We start from the raw sequence: 19,312 nt of genomic DNA, 5'->3' as shown, positions 1-19,312 counted from the left end.
ATCATGCTGCATTGTGCTTCTGCATATTTCCTTTTTTAAGTGGTCTTTAATTTTATGTATTGTTTGATGACATGTTTATCTTTTTATTTCAGCTAAGAAGAAAATTTGAAGCATTTTTCTCATAATATTCATATCTATTGCAGAGAGACAGGAGCAACATCATCAAAAGACTGCAGTAACTGACATATTTAAAAATTAAACAATTTTAGATTAAAATTCTTATTATCTTATTGTTTTCTCTTTAATCAAAACAAATTCTACTGCAGCTACAGAAGCAATTTTAAATTACAGAATCTCAGCCAGCTTTTTTAAAAACACAAATAAGCAAGCAAGCTTTTTTAATAGCAGTTGTTATACAAGCATCCAGTCTAAAGCAAAACACACACAAAAAATACAAGAAAACTGTTACACCAACAGTCTACAGCATAGTGTTGTCCATATTTATATCATAAAATATATTACCAATCAAGTGAAATAACCACTCATATTTACAGCTACAAAGCACACAATTTGTATTACAAAAACAAACAACAAGGCATATCATGGCCTTCACACATAATGGCCCAACCTGCACGCTACACACTCAAGACGATCAGCCAACAATGATTAACAGTTATTTACTACTGTGACCATTCAATGAACACACAGCACACCAAACACAAAAACCCGCTGTAGATGGCCACTGCAACCTGTACCACGCTACCTGAATCTGACGAATTCCTGCAAACTCCGCTATTTGCAATGGTGGTGAGTCTTTCAAAATAAGGTGCTTTTGGCAAGGGTGCACTGCCTTGCAACATTTCAGTTGAGTTGTCGAAGAAAGTGGAGTTGATGGAATCTAACATGAATTCAGCCAGTATCAGTTAAACAGTGTGTTCGATACTGCTTGTCTTCAATGATACTAATCACAGGATTAACATATTTCCAGATTTTTATATGAGTGATAGTTTAAAACACACACATAGCTTTAATAAACAGTAACAAGAAATTTATCTACTCATAAAAAAATTACTGCATCCTGTGTATACCTGCTATGACAAACATCTTAAAAACCTTTTCAAAAACTTACATTAACCAAATTTTTATGAAAGTAAGCTACAAAAGTTACACTTAACAGGGTGCACAGCCACCAATGGTATCCTGTAAGGCAAAATTAAAAAGAATGAACAATACAGGCATTGGAAGGTACACTAAATACCAGCCAACTGTAACATTAAGTCAAAAACAGTGATGTGTCCTTTCTGTAAGGCACGTATGTCAAAAAGCAAATTTCTTACGTGTGTGTATCTTCAACCATATATAGTCATATTTTTTTGAAGCTGTTAACTGTGATACATGTAATTTCTGAAAACAGCTGTTATGTTGATTGTGTGCTTTCAAAACACTAGTAGTATGGTTTATAGTAGTGCAAAAATTATTACCGATTCTTTATTGTGCATAAACAGTCATCTTATACTGTATTAACTGCTGTTTCATGCAACTGCTAACTTTTAAAATTTTATTCCTTTCATATTTCTTGCTTTGTCTTCTATCCCCTTCATGAGAAATGCCTATATGTTTTTGAGCAATTCAAGTTCTATGAGTCAACCTCTATTCCTGTGAGGCATTAGAGTACCTGTCACACTGCTGTATCATAATGTGAAGGACAGCCAGAGCACATAACAGAATTTTACTACAGACAATACTGAAAAGTGCTTCAGCCTGTCAGTAGACATGGTAAAACAATGTGTTACACTAAGAGAATGTAAAGCTCTCAGCACAAAATTAAAACTACATGATCACTTTTGAAATAAATATCAGAGCTGATAGTGAGTGATCAATCAGTTATGTGTCTCTTGTGTGAAGATGAAACCATTAGTGATCCACCAGAGTTGTGAAAAATATTTAATAATTGCTTCTTGTCAATAGTCAGAAAGTTAAATCATAGTTTTATTGGTACATGTAGTTATGGAGAACTTTTGAAAGCTAGTGTTCTAAGACAACTATATCACATGCAACTACAGGAAACAAACAGAGATGAAACGGAAGCAACTATTTCATCATTAAAGAGTAAGTACTCCAGTGGGTATGGTAAAATATTAGGTAGGATTAGGAACATCAGAACACCATATATTAGTCCTGTTCTTAGTCACCTACGCAAAGTGTCTTTCAGGTGTGTTAACTTTCCTGAAAGACTGACAGACCCGTTACCAAAACCACTTTATAAAATGGGTGAAAGGTATAATGTAAACAGTTATTGGCTGATTTATTTGCTAGTAGTGTTTTCAAATGTTTGTGAGAAAGCAATGCATAGGAGAGTAGTGGCACTTCTCAGTACACATAATCTGGGATCAGACTAGGTCAGTTTGAGGAAAAGAGTATCCACAGAAAATCCTATTTTTCTTTTCTGTGTGGAGCATTAGCAGTGCTAAATGACAGAATGAGGTCAGAAGGTTTTTTCTTTCATGTACAAAAAGCATTTGATTGAGTGAGCCACACAATACTTTTGCATAAGTTGGAACATTATGGAATCAGACGAAAAACTCAATGCTTCTTTTGAGATTAAACAATAGCCTCCCATCATTTTAATAGCTAGCAGGAATGTATTATAAATTTGTGTTAGCTAATCTTCTAAATTTCCTTTATTTGTTTCAGGTCTTTATACAATGATAGTGTAAAGAATATTGTTACATGAATTTGTAATGTTATTCTGTCATTGATTGCAATCTGAATATCTTACATGATACTGAACATCCAATACACATCAACAGTGTACATCTATTCACTGGCTCTTTGCATAACATTACACAAAACATAACTGATATACTTCATTTATGAACCCAGTGCCAATGAACTATATGGGCTTCCAACACTACAAAAGCCACATGCACCCATCATCTAGTTATATTATCATTCACTGCTCTGTCTTAAAAACTGGCTAGTAAATTAGACACTTTAATTAAAAGTAAGATAAAACTCAAATCGTACCATGATATTTCATACTCATTGGACCTTGTAAACAAGATGTAAAAAAATGGTTCAAATGGCTCTGAGCACTATGGGACTTAACTTCTGAGGTCATCAGTCCCCTAGAACTTAGAACTACTTAAATCTAACTGACCTAAGGACATCACACACATCCATGCCTGAGGCAGGATTCAAAACTGCGACCGTAGCGGTCGTGTGGTTCCAGACTGAACCGCTTGTCCACCCTGACCGGCAAACAAGATAAAAGATCTATGATCTCACACAGTGCTAAATTACTATTCTTTGATGTCTGCAGTTTGTTTTCCAATGTACCAGTGGGGCAGTGGTCAGAAAACTCATTAATCAACAAAGCCAAATGTCAACAGTATAACAAATGAGATTTATTTTCGGAGCCAGATTTTTAAACTATGTAAGTAGATACCTTGATATTAACTTAATTATAGTATTCCTAAGCTGACGTTTGCTAAGAATGTCCTCAATGTGTGTGAGGTATGCTCACAGATGCTGGTCCCTTCCAGCTCTCCCATCCATACCCATCTTGTGTGTTTCCTCTGTCTCCCCTATATGTCCAAACTACTACAATGCACCTTTCTGAATATTCAACACTAGATCTTCTGTCAGTCCACAATGCTCCCTAATATTTACTTAATAAACTTTACTTACAGTTTGAAGTTTTTGTTAAACTATAAGTATGTTGCCCAATTCTTGATATCATAATTAATAATGATGTTATCTACTGATAAAATTAAATTGCAAAATCCAGAATGGAATAATGACAATATTATGACATTCCAGTCCAAATTGCTGGAGACGGCGGTCACATGTGAGTGACGTATGCCTGCTTTTGTGTGTGTCCACGCGCTCCCTTTTCTGACGAAGGCTGTGGCGAATAGCTATTGTGCAAGTGTCTTTTAGTTGTTCCCATCAGCAACTTTACGTGCCTTTCATCTCTTTGGCAAAGTCTGGGTATATAGGTAGGGCAAACAAGGAAATAACAGCAAATGTTAGTTTTTCAGCTGATTATATGAGTCAGGAACAATGTTCTGGGTGTTAAAAGTCAATATATCTTCCTTCTCTGTGTCTTTCAAAGCAAACAACTTGTGCTATAGGTTCTCTTCATAGTTCACTTTTTGGCTGTAACACTCATGGGCAATTCTGAACAATATGTTTTTGAATAAAGTAAGTTTGAATGAAAATATTAAATACTGGTTCAGATATGTAGGTTGGGTATTGTGTATGTAGACAGGCACTACAAGACAGATCAACATATTTTTTCATAACTTAGTCAGTCAACATCAAAATATTCAGTTCACAATGGAGATTGGCAACAAATCCATAAACTTTCCAGATATAACCACTGATATCAGTACACAAACACACTATTTCAACATTTATAGAAAAACTGCAATTACAGACATAGTAATACCTTCTTGCGTCTAGCACCAAGTAACAAACAAACATCCAACTTTTCATTCACTGGTGAACCATCTCATACTGCCCCTATGTCCAAGGAAGATTTCAAAGCAGAGGTAAGATATTTATTGTCTCAATGAATGGCTACAATCCTGTCCCGATTGACCAAATATAGCACAGGAAACAAGAACAGAAAATTGTATCCCTGCTCTATGCTCCCTCTGCTGCTCTGTCCCCTGTCTGTAGGAAGTTTTGTACAGTCCCACACCTATGACAGGTATCACAGAGCATAGAAACCACACTGAAATCCTGCAACCATAGGATTTGCTACTAAGTGAGGAACCCCACAGCACAGTGTATTTTCGAAAACAAAGATAAGATCAAATTGCTAGCCATCAGTGTGGTATAAAAAAATTAATTATTGTGATAAGGGTTTTGTAATGTCAACCAGGAGAAGACACAGCAATTAGGTTTGCTGAGTATGAACACAGTTCGAGGTTATAGAATTATGACTGCACATTTGTTGTGCATGTACTGAAAGAGAGCCACAGCTACCAGCCAGAGTCCCAACAATGAAGGCCAAAATCTCAACCTGTTGGCAGCCCTGTAAATTGTTTGGTCCACAGTCCTGATTTGATACTAAGTGACCAAACACTGCTCAAAGCTTCCCGTAATCTAAACTTTGTTTAGTGCTCACAGTTTTCCAAATCCTTCCCACACTGTCTGTTCCTTTTCATTCTCCATTTTCCTGTGTTTATTATTTTATTGTCATTGCTTGTACTCCATATATTTCATTCTTATAATAGTCAGTTTGATTTCTTACTATGTCTATGTATCATTTTCCATATGTAATTCCCTTCAAGCCATTTTACTGTACTTGAGTGCTAACCACCAAGTAACAAACAAACATCCAACTTTTCATTCACTGGTGAACCATCTCATACTGCTCCTATGTCCAAGGAAGATTTCAAAGATTTGATACTAAGTGACCAAACACTGCTCAAAGCTTCCCGTAATCTAAACTTTGTTTAGTGCTCACAGTTTTCCAAATCCTTCCCACACTGTCTGTTCCTTTTCATTTACTTAATTTACTTACTTAATTTACTTACTTTTACTTAATTACTTACTTACTTAATTTACTTACTTAATTTACTTAATTTACTGAGTCTTTACTGAGTCTTTTGTACAAAACTGCAACATTCACCCAGTGAACACTACATGTCAAAACAAAATGCAGTTGGAGAACAAATTCTTAAGCATGCCACAGAAGGGATGTATGTATTATTCAGCAGGTTTCACTTTCAACAGGCTTCCAGCAGAAATGAAAGAAATTGGGTGATAAACCCTAAATATTCCAAATCAATTTGAAAGGATCTATTGTGGCATGCTCCTTTCATTCTGAACAAGAATTGTAGCTGAGAACTTTTCTCTATAATGTATTGTTTATTTGTATACTGTCTCACAACTGCTCTTGTTTTATTAATTCTTTAATTGTTTTGGTTACAAATGTTCTACTAAGCATTCTGTAAACTATGTACTAAGTCATTCCATTACCAAGTACTTTTGGCTTGTATGACTCTACAGAAACTGATAAATGAATAAACAAACATAACCCTGAATAAACAAAATTTATGTCCAAGAGTTTTACTTTGAAAGACAATGGTAACAAGACTAGAGGCACTGATATATTGATACCAAAATACTCATGACATGAGCATTGGGGAAAAGGTCCCAGTCGAGATGGTAAGCTGTAGCCTAATTCCAAGCTGTTATGAAGTGTCAAGGGTGTATGTACCATTTATGTGATACTTATGGAATGAAAGGATTAGCTGGTACACACTCTTGTCTTTTATTATTTATCAAGTCCCAAGTAAAGCATGGTGTCCACCCAAAAGAAATCCAATTTTAGTGTAGATATAACTTTCAAAAAGTAAACTGGAAGAAGTTTCGAAGTCTACTGTCTCACATGACAGATTTGTGAAAGCAGTAAAATGGAGCTCAAGACAGTGTCTCCAAAGAGGTTACATGAAGCATCTCATATAAGAAGTGGAACATGTGATGAAAAGACATATTTTGCTATTCAAAGCCAATCCCTTCTTTGAGTAGACAGTTACTGCTGACCAACAAATAATCAATGCAATATTACCTGTCAGATGACAAAAGCTATTGTGGTGATTCGAGAATTTCGGTGTAAATCCTAGAACCACTCGGCCTTATTCTGTCTCGAACACACAATATTTTAGATGTGGGTGTGGGATGACGGAATCCTACCTAATGTGTGTCACATGTTTGTGTGTGCAGGTTTGAAATTCAGTTGTGAGAAGAATGTAGACATGGTGGTTGAATGGCACTGACAAGTACCTGTTGGGCAATCCATGGAAGTTTAGTGGGTGCGTACAAAAGGACCATGGAGTATTTATGCAAGTCTGTGATAATAGTGTCAGTGGCTGTTGTTGTTGTTGTGGCATGCAGCTTTACTGTATGGTTAACTGATGATGGCAGCCTCTTGGGTAAAATATTCCAGAGGTAAAATAGTCCCCCATTCGGATCTCCGGGCGGGGACTACTCAGGAGGACGTCGTTATCAGGAGAAAGAAAACTTGCGTTCTACAGATCGGAGCAAGGAATGTCAGATCCCTTAATCGAGCAGGTAGGTTAGAAAATTTAAAAAGGGAAATGGATAGGTTAAAGTTAGATATAGTAGGAATTAGTGAAGTTCACTGGCAGGAGGAACAAGACTCTTGGTCAGGTGAATACAGGGTTACAAATACAAAATCAAATAGCGGTAATGCAGGAGTCGGTTTAATAATGAATAAAAAAACAGGAGTGTGGTTAAGCTACAACAAACAGTATAGTGAGCGCAATATTGTGGCCAAGATAGACATGAGGCCCATGCCTACTACAGTAGTACAAGTTTATATGCCAACTAGTTCTGCAGATGACGAAGAAATTGAAGAAATGTATGATGAAATAAAAGAAATTATTCAGATAGTGAAGGGAGATGAAAATTTAATATTCATGGGTGACTGGGATTTGGTAGTAGGAAAAGGGAGAGAAGGAAACATAGTAGTTGAATATGAATTGGGGGTAAGAAATGAAAGAGGAAGCCGCCTGGTAGAAATTTGTGCAGAGCATAACTTAATCATAGCTAACACTTGGTTCAAGAATCAGAAAAAAAGGTTGTATACATGGAAGAAGCCTGGAGCTACTGACAGGTTTCAGATAGAGTATGTAATGGAAAGACAGAGGTTTAGGAACCAGGTCTTAAATTGTAAGACATTTCCAGGGGCAGATGTGGACTCTGAGCACAATCTATTGGTCATGAACTGTAGATTAAAACTGAAGAAACTGCAAAAACGTGGGAATTTAAGGAGATGGGCCCTGGATAACTGAAAGAACCAGAGGTTGTACAGAGATTCAGGGAGAGCATAAGGGAACAATTGACAGGAATGGGGGAAAGAAATACAGTAGAAGAAGAATGGGTAGCTTTGAGAGATGAAGTAGTGAAGGCAGCAGAGGATCTAGTAAGTAAAAAGATGAGGGCTAGTAGAAATCCTTGGGTAATAGAAGAAATATTGAATTTAATTGATGAAAGGAGAAAATATAAAAATGCAATAAATGAAGCAGGCATAATGGAATACAAACGTCTCAAAAATGAGATCGACAGGAAGTGCAAAACGGCTAAGCAGGGATTGCTAGAGGACAAATGTAAGGATGTAGAGGCTTATCTCACTAGGGGTAAGATAGATACTGCCTGCAGGAAAATTAAATAGACCTTTGGAGAAAAGAGAACCATTTGTATGAATATCAAGAGCTCAGATGGAAACCCAGTTCTAAGCAAAGAGGGGAAAGCAGAAAGGTGGAAGGAGTATATAGAGGGTTTATACAAGGGCAGTGTACTTGAGGACGATATTATGGAAATGGAAGAGGATGTAGATGAAGATGAAATGGGAGATACGATACTGCATGAAGAGTTTGACAGAGCAATAAAAGACCTGAGTCGAAACAAGGCCCCGGGAGTAGACAACATTCCATTAGAACTACTGACGGCCTTGGGAGTGCCAGTCCTGACAAAACTCTACCTTCTGGTGAGCAAGATGTATGAGACAAGCGAAATACCCTCAAACTTCAAGAAGAATATAATAATTCCAATCCCATAGAAAGCAGGTGCTGAAAGATGTGAAAATTACTGAACAATCAGTTTAATAAGTCACGGATGCTAACGCAAATTCTTTACAGACAAATGGAAAAACTGGTAGAAGCTGACCTCGGGGAAGATCAGTTTGGATTCCGCAGAAATGTTGGAACACGTGAGGCAATACTGACCCTACGACTTATCTTAGAAGAAAGATTAAGGAAAGGCAAACCTACATTTCTAGCATTTGTAGACTTAGAGAAAACTTTTAACAATGTTGACTGGAATACTCTCTTTTGAATTCTGAAGTTGGCAGGGGTAAAATACAGGGAGCAAAAGGCTATTTACAATTTGTACAGAAAGCAGATGGCAGTTATAAGAGTCGAGGGGCATGAAAGGGAAGCAGTGGTTGGGAAGGGAGTGAGACAGGGTTGTAGCCTATCCTCGAAGTTATTCAATGTGTATATTGAGCAAGCAGTGAAGGAAACAAAAGAAAAATTTAGAGTAGGTATTAAAATCCATGGAGAAGAAATGAAAACTTTTAGGTTTGCCAATGACATTGTAATTCTGTCAGGGACAGCAAAGGACTTGGAAGAGCAGTTGAACGGAATGGACAGTGTCATGAAAAGAGGGTATAAGATGAACATCAACAAAAACAAAAGGAGGATAATGGAATGTAGTCGAATAAAGTCGGGTGATGCTGAGAGAATTTGCTTAGGAAATGAGACACTTAAAGTAGTAAAGAAGTTTTGCTATCTGGGGAGCAAAATAACTGATGATGGTCGAAGTAGAGAGGATATAAAATGTAGACTGGCAATGGCAAGGAAAGCGTTTCTGAAGAAGAGAAATTTTTTAACATTGAGTATAGATGTAAGTGTCAGGAAGTCGTTTCTGAAAGTATTTGTATGGAGTGTAGTCATGTATGGAAGTGAAACATGGACGATAACTAGTTTGGACAAGAAGCAAATATAAGTTTTCAAAATGTGGTGCTACAGAAGAATGCTGAAGATTAGATGGATAGATCATATAACTAATGAGGAGGTATTGAATAGGATTGGGGAGAAGAGAAGTTTGTGGCACAACTTGACTAGAAGAAGGGATCAGTTGGTAGGACATGTTCTGAGGCATCAAGGGATCACCAATTTAGTATTGTAGGGTAGCATGGAGGGTAAAAAGCATAGAGGGAGACCAAGAGATGAATACACTAAACAGATTCAGAAGGATGTAGGTTGCAGTAAGTACTAACTAGGAGGTGAAGAAGCTTGCACAGGATAGAGTATCATGGAGAGCTGCATCAAACCAATCTCAGGACTGAAGACCACAACAACAACATGAATTTTTAACATAGCGTTAGTTGATGAAAAGTAACCTTCGAGTATCTACTTATTTCACAAGTAGAGGGAAAATTTTCAATATTCCTGTACCTAGCATCGTTTTTTGGAGAAGAAGTTTAAAGAGTTTCCAGAAGCCAGTGAAGAATATCAGCTGCGGATAACAAGTAAGTCATCTCGTAAAAGGAGTGGAAGTTAGCATATCTACTTCACACTTAAATTGTCATCCAAAGCTTTAGACTATGTAAAGACACCTGAAGAAATAGACATGTGAAAAAGCAGCCAAAAGGCCTGGAAACTATTAAGACAAGCAAACTATCAGCCATTGTTTGTCAGTGGCAGGAATCTTCTCTGAAAGAGCAAACTCCAAAACTTAGCAGAAACCCTCCAAGCTTAACTCCAAATTAATTAAGAATGAAGAAGAAGAAACTACTAATATCTCTCACCCCTTAGGTATGGAAGAGCTAAACAGGAATATTATGAAACTCAGGCTTAGGCAATATCCTTGTAGAGCAAATTAAACATTTTGGACAGACAAGAAAATAATGGTTACTGTAAGTGTCAACCTCCTGAAAAGGAATAGAAACTACATGAGAAATAAAATATCAATTTTCTTGGAAATTTTCAACCTCCACACAGTATTTCAGCGTGGTTTTCGTAACAGTAGGAATACTGAAACAGCTATGTCTCAATTCATGGAAGTTACTATGAGCAAATTGGATCAGAATAACAGTGCTACAGCGAGCAATACTGCCTTGTCACAGGCATTTAATGCAGTGTAACACGCCGTGTTGGAAAATTCTGACAAAGGTGGTGTAGTGTGTGTGTGTGTGTGTGTGTGTGTGTGTGTGTGTGTGTGTGTGTGAGAGAGAGAGAGAGAGAGAGAGAGAGAGAGAGAGAGAGAGAGAGTGAGTAAGTGCGCACGCGTTTCTTCTTCCCGGTTGCCATATAGAAACATAGTGTGTATATCAAACAGTATCCTCTCTATATTCTCTTACGTGGCAGGTGCAAGGAAAACACTGAGTGAGTCATAATGTGTAATGGTGAGAAGGTTTGACTGTAGGTGATGTTGTACTCTTGGTTGAAGCACTTCACACAAGGCCGTACACTGTGCAGTGAATGATTCTGCCGTTTGTGTCATACAAGACCTTGAATAAATTTCTGGTTATTGGTTTTAGGAATGATCTTTCAAGTTTGTTCTCTTCGTGAGCTTCCAGTTGTTCTGCAGTCACCTTTCTCCAATGTTGTCACTCAGCTTCCTCAAAACTAAACTGCCTGACAAAAAAAGATAAGCACCTGAAAGACGAGGAGCAAGCTAAATGAAACTTTATGGACTGTGAGGGTAAGTGATGTCATAAAATAGAGTCAAATTTACAAAGAACTTGGCTGTATGAGCTCACTTATCAGTAAAATGCTGAACCCAGTCTGGCCTGGATGCAGACACTGATTCAGTTGGAAAGAGTGTTGAAAAGTCATTACAGCTTCTACTGAGGCAAGCTGATCCACAACTGTTGTATATGGTTCACTGATATCCTATATACTGGGACTAGAGTGGAGCTGACATTTGAGGTGGTTCTCCTGGGCACAGACTAGGATTTTGTTAGCCATGTGAGTACCTCAAAATCACGCACAAGTCACAGATACACATTTAATTTCTGGATGAATATGGTCCTTTTCAAAAAGGCATCAATGCTGCTGCATAGAAGGTGATGTGGGGACACAGGATGTCTGTGATGTCTCACTGTGCTGTCAGAGTTCCCCCTCAATCACTACGTCATGACATGAAGTAATATGTGATGGCTCTGCACACTATGATGCAAGAAGTAACACCACTGTGCCACCCCAAACGTTTGGAGAATGGGACCTCTCCCCAGGTTGCCATCATACTGATAATGGTTATCTGTGGTAGTGAAGAACCACAATTGATCACTGAACATGACACCATTCATTAGCAGCCCACACTACCCAGTCATGGAACCATTCCAACTGCAACTGTCTGAGCTATGGTGTCAACGGGAGCCCATGCAATGGGTAGTAATCCTCTAGTCCAGCTGCTACTAGTCTCTGACCATTGGTGCAAGATGAGACAGAATGTTGCAAAAGGTCCACTATCCATTCTCAGATGGGAGGCACATATATGAACGGGTTAGAATGTGCTTGATGTACAGTACAGTGATACTTCCATCTAGTGGTCAGATGTGGTTGACCAGAAAGCTGACAACGAGTATGCCTCATATTCCTACACAGTTCAATATGAGGACACTGTCACATCTGAATGCCCCACAAATCTGGATACTGCACGATTTGACCAGCCAGCCAAATAGGGACCAACAATGAGACCCCTTTCAAACTATGTCAGGTGCTGACGACACTGTCTCACATTAGTATGCAGCATTTCTGTGTCCTTCACAGTGATCACTCAACATTTGATGATGTTCGTGCTCCTTATATACTCCACCAAGCCTAGTAATAACAATAATCATGAACAACACTAATGTACTCTGGTAGTAATTCTACCTGTTACAGTGAATTGTAACTCTTCTACATGAACTTACATCAACATTTGACCATGTCTTCTGGGTGCTCACCTGGCTAGCCACACGGTCTAACATGCTGCTTCCCGGGTGGGAAGGTGTGCCAGTCCCCAGCATGAATCCACCTGGCAGATTAGTGTCAAGGTCCAGTGTGCCGGCCAACATGTGGATGGTTTTTAAGGCAGTTTTCAATCTACCTTGGTGAATGCACGCTGGTTCCCTTTATTCCACCCCAGTTACACTATGTCAGCAATTGTTGCACAAACACCATTTCCAAGTATGCATATACCATAATTACTCTACCATGCAAACATTTGGTGTTACACTCATCTGGCAGGAGACGTTCCCAGGAGAGTCCACTGGGGGCAAACCGCACAATAACCCTGGGTTCGGTGTAGGGCAGCGGTGGAATGGATGGACTGCTGTGGCCTGTTGTGAGGTTGTGAACCACTGAGGGCTATGGAGGGACGAAGTCTCTCCATTGTTTCTAGGTCCCCGGATTAATACGTACATATATACATACATACATGTCTTCGGGGTGCTTCTGTTTTTTGTTGGCCAGTGTATTACAAGCATAACATTTGATGCAATCAGCTTCATAGCTTGATAGCTTACAAATGGTAGAGCAATCTTGTAGCCAGTTAGTTGTGCTGCTCATGTAATTTTGTGGAGGCCCTGTCTCTTCCTGTACTTGTATTGGCCTAATATGAGCTTGCTTGTCAAGATGCACAAATTTTTGATCATTTTCATCCTCAATCTTTTGGTATACATCATCAGCTTCTTGTGTTGCTGGTGCTGTTCTGCTACTCAGCCTCACAGAATGTGACATCTTGGGATACAAAAAGTTTCTGATTTGCTGGGTCAAATAGTCAATAATACCTCGATTCTCCTTAGTCACCAAACATCAAACAAAATTTTTGTGGGATTTTGCATCATGCTTGTTTCAAAATTGTTTTGACATAGGAGGAAAAACAAAGGGACCAAAGACACAAATACACTTGTGTTCAGAAAAAGCAGAACACCTTGAACAATGTGAGGTAGGACGTGCATGTTCACAGGATATTAACTATGAAATGCTAATCGCTTATGCAGAACGTACTAGTCACCTCGTTTCAGCATGTGTCCTGTTGCCTAACTGGCACTTGTTCCACGCTCGATGGCATTGATGCATATAAGACGCAAATGCCGTCCTGTGGTATAGCCATCCATGTTGCATTCATCTGATTCCAAAGTTCATCTGTCGTGGTTGGCACTGAACCCTGATTCACTCAAAAACACTATCTGATGCCATTCCTGTCCCAAGTGACATTGTTCCATACACCATTGCCATCTAGCATGTTTCTGCATATTCATCAAAGGTAGACAGAGAAGTGGACGACGTGCACATAAACTATGCTGTAATAAGCAGCAATGGACTGTCAGCCCTGATAGTGTATGATGTGTTACACTGTTGTGCCAGAGCCAAGAAGGATCCAGATCTGTCCTCCAATACCACACAGATGAGGTGTCAATCTTCTCAGGGGTGGTCTGGCAGTTGTGACCTTACCCATCCCGTCATACTCTATGGCCTTCTGTGAACCATTCTACACATGCTCATTGCCAAAACACTTCATCCCACATGAGCAGCAGTTTCTCAGATGGATGCATCACATTTTTTGATGCCAATAATGTGCCATCTTTCAAACTCACTGATTTGACAGTATGGTTTGTGCATTAATCTGTGAGGTGTCCCACATGTCTGCTCAAGTCACACTGTTCCATTACCTACGGTTCATGGAGACCATGAGAGCCACAGGCACATTTACATTTTACCAGTAGATGGTGTTGCGCCACAATACCAATATTAACCTAGAACCTGCAGGCTGCCATGGTTAAAATGCTTATCATTTCTGCAGAAGATACTAATGTACATGCTCTGTGAATTTGAACATCCTGTCTCTAGTCATTCAAGGTTTCTGTTTTTTTTCTGAACATTAGTGTATGTGCAACATAGGATTTTCATTCGTTCCACAACTTATATACAGTTTGCTTCAAATTGTGTTTTGTTGAAATCCTATTTGGTGTATAGAAAGTACCATTAAACATTTGCTCAAATTTTGGGAGAGACTTTGCTTTCAACAATTGTTTGATGCTCTCTCTTGAACCAGCCATACTGCTGTTTGATGTGTGTTGTTCCCAGCTGATTCCAAGTTTAGGAGAAACTGTTTCATGTCACAATTAATTTACTCAGTAATATTGTCCACAAGCAACGTTTTGATTCTCTGACCAAACCTGATCAACATAAAAAGTATTGAATTCACAAAGTCTATCAATTATGTCAGACTTGTGTGGTAAAATAAATAGCAGTGTTTCCAGTTGCCTGATATTTAAATGTGACAAAAAAATGTTGCATCACAAAACACAGTTTTCATAAGCTGGAAACGATAGACAGTTTACATTGCAAACAATGAAGCCTCTGAGTCAATTAGAGCCCTGATAGGTTGGTCGTCTATGATATTTCCTGACATACCAAATCATCCACTGAGGAATTTCATCTGTGGTGGCCTCACCTCTGGGTTCCATTTTCCTGGATTTAAACAGCTAGGCAACTGGCTGGTATCTCTGTACAGCAACAGGAAGTGGCTACTGTGTGTTGGGGAGCAACATCATCCACGGTGCAGTGACAGGCTCTGTCCCACAGGTTGGCTATAATCATCTGCAATTGACTGACATGGATAGGACTGTTGTGACAATTGACATCTTGTGGTGCAGTAGTCATCGGAAACTCATCTTCTGTCTCTGCAATAGTGTACAAAGTCCCCGGGTGCCAACAGTGGAAACATATTGGTGTGTTGTCCTCTGCCCTACAAATGTCTGTGCTTCTGTGGAGTTTGATCCTTGGCTGAGGAGTTGGTTGCTGTTCAGTTTCTGGGTTTTTATTAGCAGCTGCAGCATAAGTCTGAGTCCATTCTTCTTGGAGCTTTCGTCTGCTGGTGCTAGCAATTGATAGCCTCTTCTTCAACATTCTCTAATACCTCCTGGTATAAGCAGTTAATGCTCATGGTTTGCTACCTCTTGGTTACTCAATCTGATAATCATGGCTGCCACACACTTCTGTATTTCCTCTCTTACTACTATGAGGGAGCTGGTGGTCTCCTGGCTGAAAAGCACATTCTGCAACATCTGATTTGTTATTCTCCCCTATTTTGCAATTGCTCTTGGACTCTTATAGTCGTTTTTTGACCATTCTTTTCATATTACCCATGGAGATCTCCCCACAACTACATGAAATACTATAAATTCCTGCTTCTTCTAGCAGTTGGCAAGCATCCTTGGCCAATTTTAGGTGATCTTGTATCTTCCGGGTGGGTTTGTAGATTACTTCCATGTTTTGCTTTTCCAATTTTTTTCTATGTGGTCAATAACCTCCTTAATGAAGGGCAGGAAGTCTTTCAATTTTGTTGGTGCTTGAACATTGCTGTAATTTGTAAAAAGTGGTCATAATGTTATTTTTATCTCAGTGATCAAATAAACATTCTTGAGCAATTCATTGGTGAGATGGTTTAATTCTGCATTAAGCGGCTCTGGTTCAAAGATTTTTCTTGCCCTATCCCCCCATGTTTTTACTAAGTCTTCCTTTTGTTGTGAGTGATGATTTGAATCCCGGTGTAGGTAACAGTCTTTGTATGTGGGTTCTTGGTAAACCGTGTGGCCCAAGCTACCATCTCCTTTTTTGAAAACTGGCACAGCAAGATAATTAATCTTATGTCTGCCTCTTAAATCTTCAGACTCATCCCATTGAATGTTTGTGGAAACAACCCACTTCCTACCTGCCATGCTGCCACAAAAACAGTCATATTATCCACATACTGGAACCAAAGATTCAGTTTCTTTTTTGCCGTTTCCAGCACCTCCTCCTTGAATTTTTCCTTAAAGAAGTTCGCTATAACTGGGCTTAAGGGGCTCCCTATAGTGACACCATCCATCTATTCATAGTAGAACTCATTGTTATATTTGAAATACATCATTGTGAGGCAACATTTAAACAGTTCTGCAATACAAGGAGGAAAATTGCCTCACAACCACTTATTTCAAATCAGACAATGAGTTCTGCTATGAACAGATGGATGGTGTCACTACAGGGAGTCCCCTAAGCCTAGTTATAGTTAACTTACATATGGAAAAATTCAAGGAGCAGGCACTGGAAACTGCAAACAAGAAACTGAACCTTTGGTTCCGGTATGTAATCATACATTTGTTTTGTGACGGCATCACAGGGAGGAACTAGGTTGTTTTCACAAACATCTCAATGGGATTAATCTGAAGATCATCTACTATGGATGAACAGGCTGGTGGAAGATAAAATTTTCTGGATGTACTAGTTTTTAAGAAACAAGGTGCCACCCTGGCCACACGTTTCACCCAAAAGTATCATAGAAACATTGGGAGATACAGCAAGGAAAATCTGCAAACCAGAGATGCTTGACATAGAATTAAAACATCTCATCACTGCATTGCTCAAGAATGGTTATTTGTTCGCTGAGGTAAAAAGCGCATCAAGACCACTGAGTAGAAATCATAGTGATGCTCTAGTACCAGTGAAATTGAAAGTTTTCTTGCCTTTCATTAAGGACATCACTGAACAGGTAGAAAATAATTTTGAAAGGTAGAGCATCACGGTAATCTACAAAACCACTCGGAAGATACAAGATCACCTAAAATCAGCCAAGGATGCTCACCAACTGCTGGAAAAAGCAGGAATTTATAGGATTCTGTGTAATTATGGAGAGGTCTCTGTGAGTACTTCAAAAAGAATGGTCAAAAAATGACTAGAAGAACCCAAGAGCAATTTCAAAAGAGGGGAGATTGACAAATCAACTGTAGCAGAACATGCTTTGCACCCAGGAGACCACCACATTCATTTTGATATGACTCGGATACTGGCAGCCACAAATGGATACCATGAAAGGCTATACAGAGAGGCCATAGAAATTGTAAAATAATCAACAAATTTCAGTAGGAAGGAGAAGACCATGAAACATCTGGATTCCGGTCCTGAAGAAGATGTGTACTGGTCTTCCACCATGGGATCATAACAACAGGAGACAATGGCAGTCAATTCCAGCCAATTGTGCTTGGCATTCAAAACCTGTGACATCATGCCACTGTGCAGAAGCAGTTTGCTGCAATCAGTAGCGAACCAGGGTGTGAATCAGACATTCAATGAAGCTACAGTCCCGCTTGAAAATGTCCTCCACAAATGGGGATGAAACTTTCGGTTTTAATGTGAAATCCATTTGACCATCACATAATAGCCTGGAACATTTTATTAATTGAAGAATTGAATTGTATCAGTATGTTTTACTGTGTACACTAGTATATACTAACTTACTTTAAGTTTATGTGCATGTCCAAGATATGGAGGAAGTTCTGCCAGTAGCAACTGAGTGCACCCAGCTGTAAATTGTGGCTCATGTCAACACAAATGACACTTGTTACCTGGATTCGGAGTCCATCCTCGTTTCCTAAATGGTGAAAAAAACTAACCGCACTCACAGGGCAGCAGCAGTGCTAGGGTTTTTCAACAGTGTTCCCAGAACAAACTGCAGTGCTCTGGACTGATATCCTACCTTACATTATCATAGTCTATCAGGCCAGTATTGGGCCACGTTCAGGGATTTTATCTTGTCCAGCCACAAATTCTCGAGGTTGCACCTGTTGTGACAGTTTAGACAGGCCAGATGGTGTTCCATGTCTTGCACAGCACCACAATCACACTTTTTGCCATCCACATTACTGTGACCCCACCTGATTGTGTTTGTTTCCGCTGGGGACACTCCTATTCTTATGCTTTTCAGGGTCCTCCACATTTTCCAGTTTGTTATGGAGCCACCAGGCACAACCTGTGCTGGTTCATAGTCAGGTGGTGGTTCTTCAGGGACCTTTTATCGGATCTCAGTTGCCCAGGCTCACACCCAGTGCCAAAGAGAGGATGTTGGTTATTATAACAGTTTGTCTGAAGCTCTCTGTGAATTTGTGATATGTTCTTTGTGAGCTAGGATTCGCAAGAGTTGTGGTCCGACATGTTTCATTAAGGCTTATATCGACCTACTTCGTGTGGGTTGGTGTGGTCTGTATCGGGCAGGCATATTTGGCTGTAGAGAAGCATAGCACTTGGGTAGTAATTCTCAAGCTAGTAAGTTTTGCACCCCATTTGCTGTTTACAAGTTTCTACAAAATATTATTTCTGGAAGCCACCTTCTGATGGATGTTTTTACAGTGGTGTCCATATGTCAGAGGTCTATCCATCATTATGCCCAGGTAGGCTGGTTTATTTCAGTATTACAATGTGGTGTTATTCCAGGAAACATTGAGCTTTCACTCTGCTTGCTGAGATCGAAGGTAGAAAGCTCATACTTGAGTCTGTGAAAGATTTGGTTTATAGGAGTTATTTTGATAGTATTCTGGAAAGACTGAATGTTTTCTCCAGCTTCTGATCTACCTCCTCAGAAGTACTCCCCTCAGCTGTGACTGCCAAGTCACCTGCATATAGGAAATGCTTAGTATGGTTACGTACGAAGTCAAGTGAAAGGCTTAAACCAGAGACTCAAGTGATTTTATGCTGATCTCAGATGTGGATTTCTTGACATCTGCTATTGTATGGAGAATTATAGGACCATCCCTCTCTCCCCCTCCCCCAATAGGTCAGGCATTCACCACACATAGCAAGCAGCTTATAGGGGAATGGACTACGTGTGGCATGCACATGAGGGGTTTTTACAATACACATCCCTCCACAGGCCTGATAAGCACATTCTGATTTCAAACAGGGGTTAACACTATCCTCATTTTTTAAAGAAAATAGCATTTGTTACAGCAGCAGATCAGAGAAAGAAAATGTCACTATAGTATTGTTCAACTACAGGAGCATCTACGGTCAAGTCCTGGAACTAG

General features: G+C 39.2%; 1 protein-coding gene across 1 annotated transcript in view; it reads right to left on the bottom strand.

Moving 5' to 3' along the window:
* LOC124620279 (serine/threonine-protein phosphatase 6 regulatory ankyrin repeat subunit A) overlaps positions 1–19,312 on the bottom strand; it is a 437,897-nt gene that overhangs the window by 41,689 nt on the left and 376,896 nt on the right. The gene's annotated exons all lie outside the window — the stretch shown is intronic.

The sequence above is a fragment of the Schistocerca americana genome, chromosome 6 (assembly GCF_021461395.2).
Source record: "Schistocerca americana isolate TAMUIC-IGC-003095 chromosome 6, iqSchAmer2.1, whole genome shotgun sequence".
In the NCBI taxonomy this organism is placed as follows: domain Eukaryota; kingdom Metazoa; phylum Arthropoda; class Insecta; order Orthoptera; family Acrididae; genus Schistocerca; species Schistocerca americana.
The sequence above is the reverse complement of the archived record's forward strand: the minus strand, read 5'-3'. Positions and strand labels throughout refer to the sequence as shown.